The sequence below is a fragment of the Panthera uncia genome, chromosome B4 (assembly GCF_023721935.1).
Source record: "Panthera uncia isolate 11264 chromosome B4, Puncia_PCG_1.0, whole genome shotgun sequence".
Classification (NCBI taxonomy): Eukaryota; Metazoa; Chordata; class Mammalia; order Carnivora; family Felidae; genus Panthera; species Panthera uncia.
The window spans coordinates 123541867-123557405 of record NC_064809.1 but is presented as its reverse complement, the minus strand read 5'-3'; the positions used below and the strand labels follow the sequence as shown (position 1 = coordinate 123557405).

Sequence of the window (15539 nt, the reverse complement as noted above, 5' to 3'; positions counted from 1 at the left end):
ACTGGCTGACTTCCCCACATTCAGGGATCAAAGCAGGAAGGACAGTGGTTGAGATGAGAGTACCCACAGTCCCACAGGCCACAAGCGAGGGGGGCTGGATGGATGTGTTGCCAGCTTCCCAACATTTCCACCATGGCTCAGGCCATCATTGCTTCTACGCACCCCCCACCTCCCTGGTGCCAGGACCCAGCTCCCTGCCAGCCTTCCTTTCTCAAGGCTCAGGGAAAGAGGCTTCCTTCCAGTCTTCTCAGGAAGGAAGGGGGACAAGCCACTCATTCTTCACTGTGCCCCTCTTCCTCCCTTCCTTCTGTTGCTGAGTCATTAATGATGTGGCAAGTCCCAGTGATGGGTCTGTTACAGTGCCTGGTGCTGAGGATACCACGATAAAGAAAACACAGGCCCAGCCTACTTGTAACTCCCCGTCGAGGGAGAAAAGACCTGTAAACAGCTCATTCCACACCACGCCGTTTGCTTCTGCCAATGTGGCCTACCTATCACTGGTGGACGTGAGCTGGTTTTATGTGATATGCAGATAAACACTTTTGTTCTGGGTTATGTGTTTATTTTCATATATATTAAAAAAAAATACAACTAGCACATCAAACCCTCTGTGTCACATGCATTTGTGCAGTAGATGTGTATTTGATAAATAAAACCTGTTCGTGAGACGTTGATTACAATAAAAATGTGAGATAAAGCACAGGGGGTAGAAGGAACTCATGGAGGTGCCATGCAAATGACTGAGGTTTCAGACACACTGGTAGCAAATGAAACACTGGGGGTTCAAATCCCGGTCCTGCTGCTTACCAGCATGGTGACTCTGAATGAGTTATTTACTCACCCGGGGCCTTGATTTCTTCCTGCATAAAGTGATTATGTCTACCTCATGGATGCTGATGTAGATAATTAACCTTGTAGGTGCAGATTCCTTGTCATTTTATTATCATGCCATCCTATTCTCCCTGTGCCTGTAATGGACGGTTGGAAAACTGCTGCACTTTTGGTTTGGGGGGGAGGGAAGTGGCAAGTGCTCAAAGCCCTGAGTAGAGAGCCAGCCATGAAAACAGGTAAAGGAATGAGAAGATGGCTTCATTTATGAGCCCAAGGAGCTGCAGGGGGGGGTGGGGGGGGGTGGGGGGTGGTGGTGCCTGATGAGACAGGAGGCAGCCAGACAGCGGAAGCCCTGGCTTCCAAGCAGCAACTGTTCCCGGGGCCCCAGCCCCACCGATCTCACTGGGCTGCAGCCCACCCGTGAAGGCACCGCACCTTGCCCTGAGCGGCACGTCAGAGCCACAGCACAGAAATTCTAACAGGCTGGGTCTCTTGTAACACGGATGGCCCTGCAGGAGGGCCTCGGAAAAGACCTCCAAACTCCAAACACCCCTGGCAAGGGGAGAGACTTAAGTCTTTGATTCAGGTGGGCAAGGGGGTCCCTCCAACTTTGCTGTGCATAAGAGCAGGGGCTCCTAGGGTGAAACATTCATGCAATGGAATGGAGCTCAGCGATAAACACAGCAACACGGATGAATCTCAAGTGATTATGCGAGGTGCGTGAAGCAGAAGCAAAAGGCAGCCCCATGTATGGTTACAGCTCTCACGTTCCAGAGAAGGCAAAAACAAGAGGGCCAGAGACTAAGCCAGGGATTGCCTGGGGTTAAAGGTACGGATGTGGAGACGGTACATGGAGACATCACTTCATAACCATAAGCCTGGCTGTCATCAAAAAATACAGATAACAACAAATGTTGGCGAGGATGTGGAAAGGGGTCCTCAGACACTCACTGTGGATTTGAAAAATGGTGCTGCCACTGCAGAAAACAATCTGGCGGTTCCTCGAAAGGCACCCCGTGACCCAGTAATTCCATAGGAAAACACACGTCCCCACAAAAACGTGTATGCCAGTGTTCGTAGCTGCATTATTTACAATAGTTAAAAAGCAGAAACAACCCAAATGTCTATCAACTGGCAGATGGATAACCAAATACAGCACATCCGCACAATGGAAGATTGTTCATAGGGCGCCTTAACTCAGTTAAGTTCCGACTTTGATTTCGGCTCAGATCATGATCTCACTTCCTGCTGGGGGATCAAGCCCCGGGTCAGGCTCCGCACTGAGCGTGCAGCCTGCTTAAGATTCTCACCCTCCCCTCTCCCTTGCCCCCTCTCCCCACCAACCCCTCTCTGTTTCTCAAAACAAAACAATGGAACATTATTCATTCATAAGAAGGAATGAAGTACATATAAATGCTACGACACAGAGGAATCTTGACTTGCTGGTCAGTGAACGAGGCCAGTCAACAAAAGCCCAGACTGTATAGGATTCCACCTGTACCAAATGCCCAGAATAGGCAAATCCTAGAGACGGAAAGTACATGACTGGTTGTCAAGGGCTGGGGCAGGGGAGGAGGACACAGGAAGAGGGAACAGACTGCGTGTAGGGCTTCCTTCAGGGGGGATGAAGGTGTCCTGAAACAGACTGTGGTGATGGTCATACAACTCTGTGAATATGTGTGCTAAAAACCATTGAATTGTATACCTTACACAGGTAAATTGTGTGGTATGTGAATTATATCTCAAAAAAGCTGTTATGGGGCACCTGGGTGGCTCAGTCAGTTGAGCGTCCGACTTCAGCTCAGGTCACGATGTCACAGTTTATGGGTTCGAGCCCCGCATCGGTCTCTGTGCTGACAGCTGAGAGCCTGGAGCCTACTTCAGATTCTGTGTCTCCCTCTCTCTGTTCCTCCCCTGCTCGTGCTCTCTCTCTCTTCTTCAAAAATAAATAAAAACATTTAAACATTTTAACATTTAAAATGTTAAAAAAACATTTAAATTAAAAGCTGTTACAAAAACCAAGAGATAATAAATTACCCCAAGTTAAAAACAATGTATGGGGAAGTCTTAAGTACAAAGGGATAAAACGAGGGAACTTGCTGCGGAGGTTAGAAGAGTCTCTTGTCTGCGGTATTGGTTACCTGACCATGCATTTGTCAAAACTCACAGGACCATACGTCAAAGATGCAAATAAACTGGCCCATCCCAATCAATATGAAAAACGGTTACCCTCTAGTAGACACTGTACTAAGCCCTGTACGTGCCTTGAATTATTTAATCCTTAAGACAAACTACTAAGTATTCCTCTCTGCATTTTACTTTCCCCAGTTTACTCTGGGCAAACGGAGGCTCAGAGAGGTTATGTGACTTGCCCGGGATCACAGTTAGGAAGTGTTTTCCGAATTTGAACCGAGTTCTGTCTGACTCCAGATCCCACGTCAGTAACCACTGTGCTCTGCCTCCCTACACACTGATCATCTGGAACATTCCCTGGGCACCTCTCTCAGGCAGTCTTCAATGGTCACCTGTCTGCTCATTACTGCCCCACTGGTGAGTTGCTTGAGGGCTGAGACTGTGCCTTAGGGTGCTCTATCGCTCAGAGCCAGGCACTTCAACAGGCACTCCACAAATGTTTGGGGATCAGGGTATAATGAAAGAGAGGCAGGGAGAAAGCCATTTGGAAACGCAGACGAGCAGCCTAAGATGAGCTGAATTCCTGGGTCTCCTGACTCTTGGCCTCCAGCCTGGCCAGGATCAAATATCTGAGCTGGAGCTGAAGAGAGGGAGACCACACCTAAACTCCGGCCCTCTCAATAGCCTGGGGGCAAAACACTTATCCTCCAGGCTGCATTCCTCCAAGATTCAGGGTTTCTGCTCCTGAAATAATTTCCTCATCTCACTAACTCACAGGAGGCAATGAGAACCAGGTGGTTCATACAGGCCACAGCCTTCCTCCGTGTCTCTCAAACCCATTCCCTTCTCTCCATTTCAGCTGTCTCCCCAGGCTACCATCATCTCATTTCTGCCTACAGCCTCTGCCAGTCTCCTCCCCGGGCCTGATCCTTCACCCAAAAAGTCCCACAATCAGAGAAAAGGCTTGAAAACAGGAATCTGATCACATCATTCTCCTGATACCGAGGATAGCGTCGGCCCTTAAGCCTCCTTGATGAAAATGAGAAAAAGGCGCCCTCCTCCAGGCAGGCATAGGCCCTGTCCTGCGGCCCATGCCTTAGTGAGTTGAGGCACCCGCTTAGTTGGCACCCTTGTACAGGACACAACCTGGGTAACTGTACAGGGCAATCCTGACCTTCACTATCTGCCCACTGCTCTGAGGACAAACACTAACCTCCTGCCAGGGGCCTCTAAGGTCCTGCTCAACATGACCCTGGTCTATTTCTGCAGGCCTTTCCTCCTCCGGGCTACGCCCCCCCCCCCGCTGTGCCCCCCCCCCCCCCCCCCCCCCCCCCCCCCCCCCCACCTCCCACTGCACTCCACCCTCTGTCCAGACAGTCGGCACTGTTCTGGATTCCCTAAGGGTTCCATGTGTGCCCTCTCTTTGCGCAAACTGCTCCCTCTAAGACTATGTAACGCCTGTACCTCTTTCAGCTCTCACCTTAGATGTCCCTCCCTTCACCAGAGCCTCACCTGACCCCACCATGCCAAACACACACCTCCCTCCTGATACCCTTCTTCGCCCTGTACCATAATAGCCTGTTTACTCAGCTGTCTGTCCCCTGGACCCCAAGTTCTGCAAGGGCAGGAGCCAGCTGCTTCTTCGCCAGTGTATCTGGAGCACATATCTGGCATGAGGGAGATATTTATTGAATGAATGAATCAATCAATCAATCAATCAACTAATGAAGAGGTGAATGAGTAGGACACAGAATTTCAGATCGGGAAAGGGCCCCTGCTCACTCAGCTGGACCACCATTTTACTGAGGAGGAGGCGGATGCCCATGACTTTCCTCAGCTCACACGCATGCGGTCATTAGAGGCCAGGCCAACCCTCCACCCGCTACAGCAGGCAGAGAAAAAAAAAAAAAAACCCGCAGCAAAAGGGATGCTCTTTTAGGAGAAAGTCTGATGGCAAAATGCGTGGAACACAGCGGTTAAGCCCAGGGCTTTGCATTGCAATCAGAAGGCCCAGGGCTACTGACTAGCTGTGTGGCCGTGGGCGGGTGATTCAAACACTTTGGGTCTCCAATCTGTAAAATGGGAACTGGGGGAACATACTGCATGACGTGTGGGTAGCGATGAAAGAGACTCAGCATGAAAAGTACTTAGCACAGGGCCTGGCACTTGCTGCTCAATTAAAATGAGCTGTGAATCCTGTAACTGAATAATGCTTCATATCTCCGTGATGCACCCTCCTTCCCCTCCCTGCCCCCATTGGGCCCCAGGCCCAGGCTTTCCCCTTTGCCAATCTCTTCAGCACAAATCCTACCTCTGGCTCCCTCCCATCCCTCGCTATTGTGCAAGGCACAACTCAGATCTCACTAAAAGCAAACTGAGGACTTTCAGGGCTTTCAAACAACCCCCCTCAATCTAAAATATCCCCTTCCATGTCTGGAAAAGAAGAGGGAGGCTTTAATAATGCGGATCAGACCATGTTCAATACCAGGTCATTCATTTGCAAGGGAAGACCAGAACGTCTGGCAGATAGCACCTTTTTAAAAATATTCCCAACCTGTTCCCCCAGTATCTTGATGCTTGCAGCTTTGGGTAGGTTTTATTTTGGAACCAAAGGCTCCAATTGTGTTTCTCCTTTTAGATCTCTGGGTGGCACGTCGCAAATTTACCTCTAGATCTCCAGGGAAGCAGAATAATGAATTATTAGCATTTTATCTGAGGGACGCACATCCCATAAAGTCGGGGAACAATGTGATTTTTCCCCCAAATTAATTTCATTTTATTCTAAAATGGCCTATAGAAAAGGAGTAGAAGAAATAGATTGTCTGTTTCCTGACCAACAAAGATCACCCTTTGCTTTGAGAGGAAAGAAAACAGTTCATTTTCCTGGATTACTGGATGGAAAGCAAACAGGAACTCTACCTCACCTAATGCGCATGCATTTTGTGCACTCATGGCTTTAATCCCACGGTCACTGGGGATGGTCAACAAGCATGCCAGCAAGAGTGAGTCTGGATGTTTTTCTTAAGAGCCTGAAGGGGGCTGTCTGTGTCTCCACAGCACTCTGTCTATACCTCTGACATGGTACCTCTCACATTGCCCTTCACTGCAATTCTGTTCTTCATGCTTGTCCCACCACTAGGATATGCTTCTCAAAGTCAGGCATCTCCCCCTGCATCTTTATCCCCAGGTAGGATTGCCAACTACAATACCAAATGCACCGTTAAAACTGAATGTTAGATACGCATGCAATATTCAGGACATAACTTACAGTAAAAAATATTCCTGGGCACCTGGGTGGCTCAGTCGGTTAAGTGTCTGACTCTTGATTTCCACTCAGGTGATGACCTCACAGTTCAGGAGACAGAGCCTTGCCTTGGGCTCTGTGCTGACAGCACAGAGCCTGCTTGGGATTCTCTCTCTCCCTCTCTCTCTCTGCCCCTCCCACATACCTGCTCTCTCTCTCTCTCTCTCAAATAAACTTTAAATAATCTTTATTTATCTGACATTCAAAATTTCTTTGGCACCATTTTTTAAAAAATTAAATTTAATTTAAATTTTAGTTATCACACTGTGCAATGTCGGTTTCAGGAGTAGAATTGAGTGATTCATCACATACATACAACACCCAGGGCTCATTACAACAAATGCCCTCCTTAGTACCCATCACCCATCTAGCCCATCTCCCATCCACCCCCCTCCGTCAACCCTCAGTCTGTTCTCTATCATTAGAGTCTCTTATGGTCTGTTTCCCTCTCTTCTCTTCCCCCCCATATCTTCCCCTATGTCCAACTGTTTTGTTTCTTAAATTCCATATATGAGTAAAATCATAGGACATTTGTCTCTCTCTGACTTATTTTGCTTAGCATAATACACTCTAGTTCCATCCACGTTGTGGCAAATGGCAAGATTTCATTCTTTTTGATGGCTGGGTAATATTCCAGTATATATATACACACATGTTATATATATATATATATATATATATATATATATATATACACACACACACATACATACATACACACACATCTTCTCTATCCATTCATCAGTTGATGGACAGTTAGGTTCTCTCCACAGTTTGGCTATTGTTGACAATACTGCTATAAACATTGGGGTGCATGTACCCTTTCTAATCTGTATTTTTGTATCCTTTGGGCAAATACTTAATAGTGCAATTGCTGGGTCGTAGGGTATCTCTAGTTTTAGTTTTTCGAGGAACCTCCATACCGTTCTCCACAGTGGCTGCACCAGTTTGCATTCCCACCAGCAATGCAAGAAGGTTCCCCTTTCTCCACATCCTCTCATTGGCACCCTTTTTATTTGCTAACTATGGCAATCTGAACCCCAGGGTTTCTTCTCAATTCATCCTCACGACTCTGAAACATCATACCCATGTTTCCATTTTATAGTTGAAGAGACAGAGAAGCTAAATAACCTGCTGAGATTACACAGCTAGCAGTGGTAGATCCGACTGTGAAATTCTACCTTTCCATCTACGTGCTCCATCCATGTTGGGGAACGAATGAGAGAAGGCATGCATGCATGCAGACGGTGAGCGGCCAGGGAACCCGCTAGGCACCTTACTCTGAGTCATCACTCCCTCCCTGGAATCCCAGCCACACTTCCTTCTTAGCAAGATTGCTGCCCCACATTCTTCTTCTTGGGAAAGGGCCAGCTTCCTGGGAATAACACGGATGCGGTAGATGAGACCAGGTTCTCCCTAAGTGAAAACAAATCTCCTGGTGCCAGGAACAGCGGGGGGGGCGGGGTAGGGGACTGGACAGAGCAGGCTGCTCACCATCCTGAGAAACTATGGCGCTGGAGCTCAAGGCCTGGACACTGACCACCCGCACCTGCAGCCGCCCTCCTCTGAGCTCAGAGCAGTCAGAGAGCACAGGGCGGGGGGTCCTACCTCCACTCCAGCCCTGTGACCTCAGAAAGCTCACAGGGCAGCAAGGCAGGCTCACAGAGAGAGCCACACTGCAAGGTAGAGGGCAAATACCAAAGCGGTTCACACCCTGGCTGCTCCCTCCGCCTGGTACTCTCAGCCCAAACCCCTCACTTCTGCTTGAGGGTCCCCACCCCCAGAGGCCTCCCAGCCGCCCCCTCTAAAAGAGCACCCCCTGCAGTCTCTACCTGGAATCACCATCCATTTGTTTACTGCAGGTCTCCATCACAGACCTGAAGTTCATGAACAGTCTCTCTTGTTTAGTGCTTTTGTTTCCTTCACTACTACAGCCATAGCGCCTAAAACACTCTGTGGCATACATTAGGTGCTCAGAACATAGCTGCTGAGTGAAAGACTGAATGGAGGTCTCTGTTTAAAACAAAAATAATAAATATATATGGACATGGATACACACACACACACACACACGTACACACACAACATAAAAACCCAACTAAAATTAAATACAAGTAATGAAGTGCAGGGGCGGGGGGTATTTCTAGGTAAGCCCTTCAAGGACCCCACCACACGTCTTCACACATATACTATTCCCTCTCTCTGAAATGCACAAACCATTCATCTTTCACAGCCCAACTCAGTTGCCTCTTTCCCGCAGAGGATGTCTCTGACCATCTCCCCCTGCTTCCCACCCCGCTAGAGAGCCCATTACACCACCCTCTCTTTTGACTCGCTGCTGCTGTTACGGTTGGGGTTATGTTCCCGCATTATAATTTGTTAAATCGCACGTTTTGCTGTCCTTGTGGCGGACTGCATTTTACCAAAATGGCTGCAGTCATCTGTCCCATGGCACGTGCTCCTCTGCAACGTGACCTTGCCACTCCCCCACCTGGATGTGGGGCTCCTCCCCATCCCTCGGAAGTGGGCTGTGTGCTGTGCCTTTTGGCCAACTGTGAAAGTGACTCCGCACCAGCTTGGGATGTAGCCATTAACTGAACTGGAAGCTTCTACCTTCCACCTCTTGGAAGCCAGCCACCATGGCAGAAGGGCAATTACCCTAAGACCTCCATGCTGCGTTTAGTCCAAGCCATGTGGAGAGGCCCCAGAAGACAAGATGCTGTGTGGAGATGGGTGGAAAAGCATCAAGGCACCAAACCGTGTGTGTAAGGAAGCCATCTTGGGAGTGACTCCTCTAGCCCACCTCTTGGCAACCCCAGGGATGTGCAAGCCAGATGTGTGCATCGGAGATGAACTGCCCGACCGAGCCCTTTCCAGATCCCTATGCACAAAGCTGAGAGCAAAATCAATGGGTTGCTTTAAGCCACTAACTGTTGGGGTAGTTTGGCTTGAGCACTAGTTAATTGAAACACCCTTGAAGACAGGAACTCTATTTTATTTAGTTTTATATCCCCTAATCTAGAACAGCGCGAGGCTCACAGCTCAATAAAATTCTGCAGGGTTGAACTGGCTCAGATTGAATTTAATTTCCCCCAATTTAGAAGGACTACTTTAGTAAATAAAGCCAAAATGTCCTGAGTCATCAGCTGAAGGTACTACCTGGCCCATGTGAAAAACGGAAGGGTAGAGTTTACATGGAAATTTATAGAATATTACATGCTACTCTAGACAAAAGACTTTTACAGGGATGAAATAAAACTACGATTATCCCCAGTAAGTTTTAGGAATATTGCCGGTTATGACAGTCACTGTAAAAACATTGCATAAAAATACTCCAGTTTTGTGTCGGGTGCCAGGGAGCCCTGATGTATTTTTCTTCATTCCCTGCAGGACCAGAATGGGGGTGTGATCCTGTGGCCTTGGCTATTTACTCTCAGGCACCCGGGGATAGAGTCTGGGAAGCCAGCATCTTCATCTTTAGTAAAAATTGCATTTACTTTGTATTGTCTGAAATTTAGGAGCAGTCTCAGTTTGAAGGACTTTCTTTTCTGTGATATTTCCTGTAACTGAGATCTGGCTATGGGATACCTTCATAGGACCGTCACAAAGGCCATTCTCGGGTCTGGGATGCCCCTTCATGTACCTCCTAGCTTTCCTCAGTGGGAGTGCTTCTCCAAAATCCTCTCTGTCTTGCTCCCACCTAACTCTAGACCTTCCATCTCTCTCAAAATCATAAACTCAGACCCAAAAGGGATCTCAGAGTTACCGATGTCATGCCCCGGTCAAATCCCTGCTCCAGAGCAAAGGCCTTTTTCTTCCACTGTGCAGGGCAGTTGAGTGGGAATAGGTACGAACCACCTCAAAAGCCCCAGGTGTGAGTCATGATTCCACTATTTATAGACAATGAGACCTTAGACAAGTCACATGACCTCACTGGGTCTAATCAGGCCAAGGACACTCATGGGACTCCCATGAGGACTGCATGAGATATGTGTGTGCTGTGAATGAAAGAACTAGATGAATGGGTGAACAAAGGAATGAATGAACATTGCTGATGAGGACTGAGATCAGTATTAACCATCCATCAGCTGCGGCCTGAAATAATGGCTTTCTTGCTGCAGTCCCAGGAGCCCCATAAAAACTCCCCTCTCTGTCATTCTAGATCCCACCTTCATTCTCTGGAGTTTCTGGGTGTTGCAACTGCATGGTTTCCAGCTTTCTGGGACCACCCTGCTTCTGGAAGAAGCCTCATTCTGGCATGGGCAAACCTTCACCTTAGTGACTGGGTCAGGGATGGGTTCCACCAACATCTGGTCAGAACCAAAGCGCATAGGACGTGTTTATGAGGAAAGGAAAGTGCTTTCTCGTCTCCTGATTTAACAGGAGGAAGTCAAGTCTGGGGTAGCGACAGACAACTGGCTGGCACATGAGAAGCTGAGCTGAAGATAAACCCACGCAGGGAGGAAGCTACAGCTGAAAAGGGCAAGGGGCAGCTGAGGTCTGAGGTCATGATGGGAGTCCTCAATCAAGCAGCTCGTGCAGCCAATCCTGTTCCTGGACTTCTCATTTACATGGGCCAGTACTTCCCTTCTCTTTATGTTTACGTGAAGTCTGGGTTGGATGTTTTATCACTTGAAACTAATACCAAGCCCTGTCTCTCCACAGAAAAAATCACTTCTCACAGAAGTCTACCTTCATGGAGAGTTCTAAAATCAGAGAAACGGGGCTCACTAAGGCAGCACACATACTAAACTTAGAAGGATACAGAGAAGATTAGCATGGCCCCTGTGCAGGGCTGACACACAATTCATGAAGATTCCATAATTTTTTAAGTAAAATAACATAAAATCAGAGAATGGAGCATCTTCTTGGTCTTGGGCCTTAATGATGTATTTTTCAGGCCCACTGAAGTGTCCACTTATTTATAAAGGGTCCCTCTGTTCCCCTTCACCCTTGACTTTGCCCATCTTTTCAACCCTGAGAGAGTCCATGGTGATTCACCAACAAGATACTTCACACTCATCTCCAAACACTAAATATCCTGCAAACAGAGGCAAGTAAAAAGGGACTCCCCTTCCTGACAGACAGAACCTCCTGAGGGCCAGTAAAAGCAAGAGAGGTATCCGGCTGAAGCTTCTGGCGAGCCAGGATAAATGACCAGGCTGGAAGACCACTGTCTTCCATTGGAAATAAACAAGGTCTGACCATAAAATCACGAGTGCTTTCTAGAGCAACTGCAATTTCTTTTAGAGACCTTTTATGTACTAGAGTGATTTTAAAAGCAAATCAATCATTTTTGAAAATCAGAATTTACTCTTATTAATATAATCAGGTTGTTCAATTAAAACATACAGAAATATTAAATCTGTATTGAAGCTCAAAATTGTGTGGAATCAAGATTATGTTCATTATCAAGTACAGGGACAATGGCTTTAACACAGAAGGCATGGCCTGTCTCCATGTTCGCTTTAGCAAATCTTTAAAGTGACCCAGAACACCAGGACCATTCCTCAGTGCTAAAGGATGAGCTGGCCACGACAAGAGTGTCAGCCATCACCCCTTTATGAGGCCAATTACATCCAGTGGTTTTGGGGGCTCAGGGTGAATCATTCAAGAAATACTCGTCTGAGGATGAGATCTCAGAGAAACCCAACCTCTGAAGTCCTGGGATTCACTGGCAAAAAGTTGCAGGCATGAACTGGAAATATCTGTTGCCTTTTTTAACAGGCACTTCTTCAGCCTGAAGAACAACAGGTGCCATTCACCAGCTACAACGGGCACTGCTGGCTGCCAACCCAATCGATATCCCTTCCTGTCCTCTTCCATAGTAAGAGCACTCTGATTGGGTAGTCATGGTGGGAAAAATATGTCCAGCTAAAGAACTGAATTTCTCAGCCTCCCTTGGAGAAATGGTGGCTGCAGAGGGGCCAAGCGTTGGTTAAAGAGATATAAGCAGAATTAATAGATGGGGCCAACAGTGAGGCTCCTTAAAAGAAGGGCTTTTCTCCACCCTTCCTCATTCTTTATCATGCTTAAAATGCAGAAATGATGACTGGAGCTGTAGCAGCCATCTTGGGGCCATGAGGTACCTTGAGAATGCAAACCATGTGCTAAAGATGACAGGGCAGAAAGACAAAGGAACCTGAGATGCCGTAGAATCACCTACCTGACCTTGAACTGCCAACCTGCCTTGGGCTCTTATAAGAGAGGAAAAACAACTCCTTGCCTTGTTTAAAGCCAGTTAGTTTGGTCTCTGATACTAGCTACCAAACACAATCTGACATCAGATTGGCCAATTAAAATCAAGTTTATTGGTCAAGAAAGGCACCTTCAATTCTGGCCACCTTTAGCAATCGGAATGCTCTAACTGGATGCTACATAGTTTGTGCTCTAATTCTGGAAGCTTTGAGCAAGTAATATCTTCACTGAGCACAGGGCAGGGAAAGGGGCAAAAGAACTGAAAGGTCCAGACTCTGCCCTCGAAGAGCTTATGGGTAATGGGAGATGCAGGTCAAAGCCACAGCAAAAGATTTCCAACAAAAGGACCCATGTGATCCACATATGAAGCATTTCAGACAGCAAAGGCAAGTGCTGTGGGATTTCAAAGAAGGGAAAATCTGCTTGTTCTGGGACAGCCCCAGGAAGGATGTAGGGCTTGACTGGCAGCCATGCAGCTGAGAGGAGGGGAAGAAAGGAGCCATTCCAGGTGGACAGATTGCTCGAGCAGAAGCTTGGAATTAGGAATGAAAGTGTTTGGGGGAGGATGGGAGTAGCCTGGGAAGCTATAGAGGTTCCACTGAGACAGGTATTAGGATGTACCAGGATGAGAAGCTTGCACTTCACTCTGTAGCCAACAGGGAAATAGTACTCAGAGCGCGGCTGGGGTGCCAGGAGGGATGGACTGAACAGGAAGAGCAAGACTAAGGTGAGGCTCTAGTAAGGAGGCTGACTGTGGTCTGTATGGTCCTGAGACACTCTGGTCGGAGATGGGGGTCAGTGGCTCTGACCCATGTGGCAGGTAGAATGATGGTGGCAATGGTACGACCACAATCCTTGTAGCTGAGAGTCACTCTGAATGGTGAGAGAGACAGAGCAACTGACCACGTGTCATCCCTCCTCCCCTCTCCTGCAAGCAGGCTTCTCGGATGGAAGCTTCAGCACTTAGACTCCTCCCATCCCCCAAAGGAAAACAGAACATGAATCTGGCATCCATAGGCAAAGAAGGATGATAGCTTCAGTCGATGGATAGTTCGGGATTCCAGACACAGGATCATGATGACTGGGAATGGAAGGGAACTCACCTGTCATCAAGAAACCCCAGAATTCTAGAATAGCGTGGGCTCCTGGAAGGATCCTCGGGGATAATCTCACCCATTGGTGTTCAAACTGCATTCCATACGGGAGTAGGGTCCACTATTCACAAAGGGGATAGTGATCAAACAAAAACAGATCTGCTTTTTTGTGTTTCCTATATTTAGGTTCCCAGAAAGGCTGCATTCCAAACCTGAGGGTTGCTACCAAGTCTGAAATCCACCAGCAACCCAACTCCCTTCCTCATCTTACAGATGAGGGTAATGCTGTTCCCATTCACTGAGGGATCCTCAGCTCCCAGCACAAGACTGGCCACGAGGTAAGTGCTTTAGAAACACCTTCCAAACAGAGCTATGAATGAAAGTGGTTACAGGTGGCTTTCAGTGGCAGGGCCCCAGTGACTCAATCCCCATCACGCCTTTGGCTCAGCGTGGCCCAGTTATGCAGGGGCCGAGCTCGGGCGTGTGCTAACAGCATCCTCAGCTCCTCTGTTCACAGAGTTCCCAGCTACCGGTGGCTTGGGAGTCTGCCTCCCTGCCCCCCATGTGGCCGGCTGTCTCCAGCCTCCACTGCAGCTCATATCATCCTGCACCTGAGGAATCGCACGAGCTTCCCAGGGGCATCAAGTGCGTCAAATTCATGGTTGTCTTTCCAGCCCCCAGCACTGCCCTTCTTCTCCTCACCAAATTCCTGATTAAAAAAAAAAAGAAGATGGGGCGCCTGGGTGGCGCAGTCGGTTAAGCGTCCGACTTCAGCCAGGTCACGATCTCGCGGTCCGTGAGTTCGAGCCCCGCATCAGGCTCTGGGCTGATGGCTCAGAGCCTGGAGCCTGTTTCTGATTCTGTGTCTCCCTCTCTCTCTGACCCTCCCCCGTTCATGCTCTGTTTCTCTCCGTCCCAAAAATAAAAAAAATAAAAATAAAAAAAAAAAAATAAATAAATAAAAAAAAAGAAGAAAACAACCCTGGGCAAGTCTTTGAAGACACACTTGGGAACGTGCAGACCATTATAGTGACTGAGCTAGGGAAGGGCTCCATCCTGGGAAGTCTCTGGTGAGCCTCTCAGGAGTGTTTTTTCTGTCTGGTGCTCATTGTTCTTCTAAAATGGGAAGGTTGGCCGCTTAATCAGCCCCCCCCAAGGGCTGTGTCAGTGCCGTGGAGCTGTAGGAAAAGGGACCGGTGAATTGTACAAGGAAGGAAACACACTGCAGGGCCACACCTCTAAGCCCAAACACCCATGGACCAAATTGCCTGTCCTGTCCAGATTTGTAGACAATGCAAGGCACCTTCAGCAGCGAGCAGGGAGAAGCCGGAGAGGGATCACTCTTTGGTTTTGTGCTAGATTCTAACTATCTCAACAACTGCATCACAGTATGAATGTGAGTGTGTATGTGAGACTGGGTGTGAGTGAGTGTGCATACGTGTGAGATGCGCAGTGCAATTCTCAGAGTGGCCTGAGGCTGATCTCAACTCGGTTTCTTAATGTCACCAGCACGGGATCATTTTTTTTTTTAATTTTTTTTTTTTCAACGTTTATTTTATTTTTGGGACAGATAGAGACAGAGCATGAACGGGGGAGGGACAGAGAGAGAGGGAGACACAGAATCGGAAACAGGCTCCAGGCTCCGAGCCATCAGCCCAGAGCCCGACGCGGGGCTCGAACTCACAGACCGTGAGATCGTGACCTGGCTGAAGTCGGATGCTTTAACCGACTGCGCCACCCAGGCGCCCCCAGCACGGGATCATTTTTTCCCACCAGGCAACTCAGTTCCTGGGCCTCTTCTTGGGTCTACAAAAATACCCAAAGGCTTAAAAGTGAAAATTGTCAGCTCCAAAACATGAAAAGAAAACCGCAAAGCCATAATGAATAGCTGTGTAATTAAGTGGCTAAAACCTGTAACATGAAGTCAACATCATGAACTGCTGACGTCAACATTCATTACAATTTCATTACATTCGCGG

General features: G+C 48.0%; 1 protein-coding gene and 1 non-coding gene across 2 annotated transcripts in view; one reads left to right on the top strand and one right to left on the bottom strand.

Annotated features, from left to right (window-relative positions):
- The window catches only part of ABTB3 (ankyrin repeat and BTB domain containing 3), a 315697-nt gene that overhangs the window by 279325 nt on the left and 20833 nt on the right, over window positions 1-15539 (bottom strand). The window lies entirely within an intron of this gene.
- On the top strand, window positions 10992-11098 carry LOC125920498 (U6 spliceosomal RNA). The gene has a single exon (XR_007457087.1). It is a non-coding gene; the product is annotated as a U6 spliceosomal RNA (small nuclear RNA).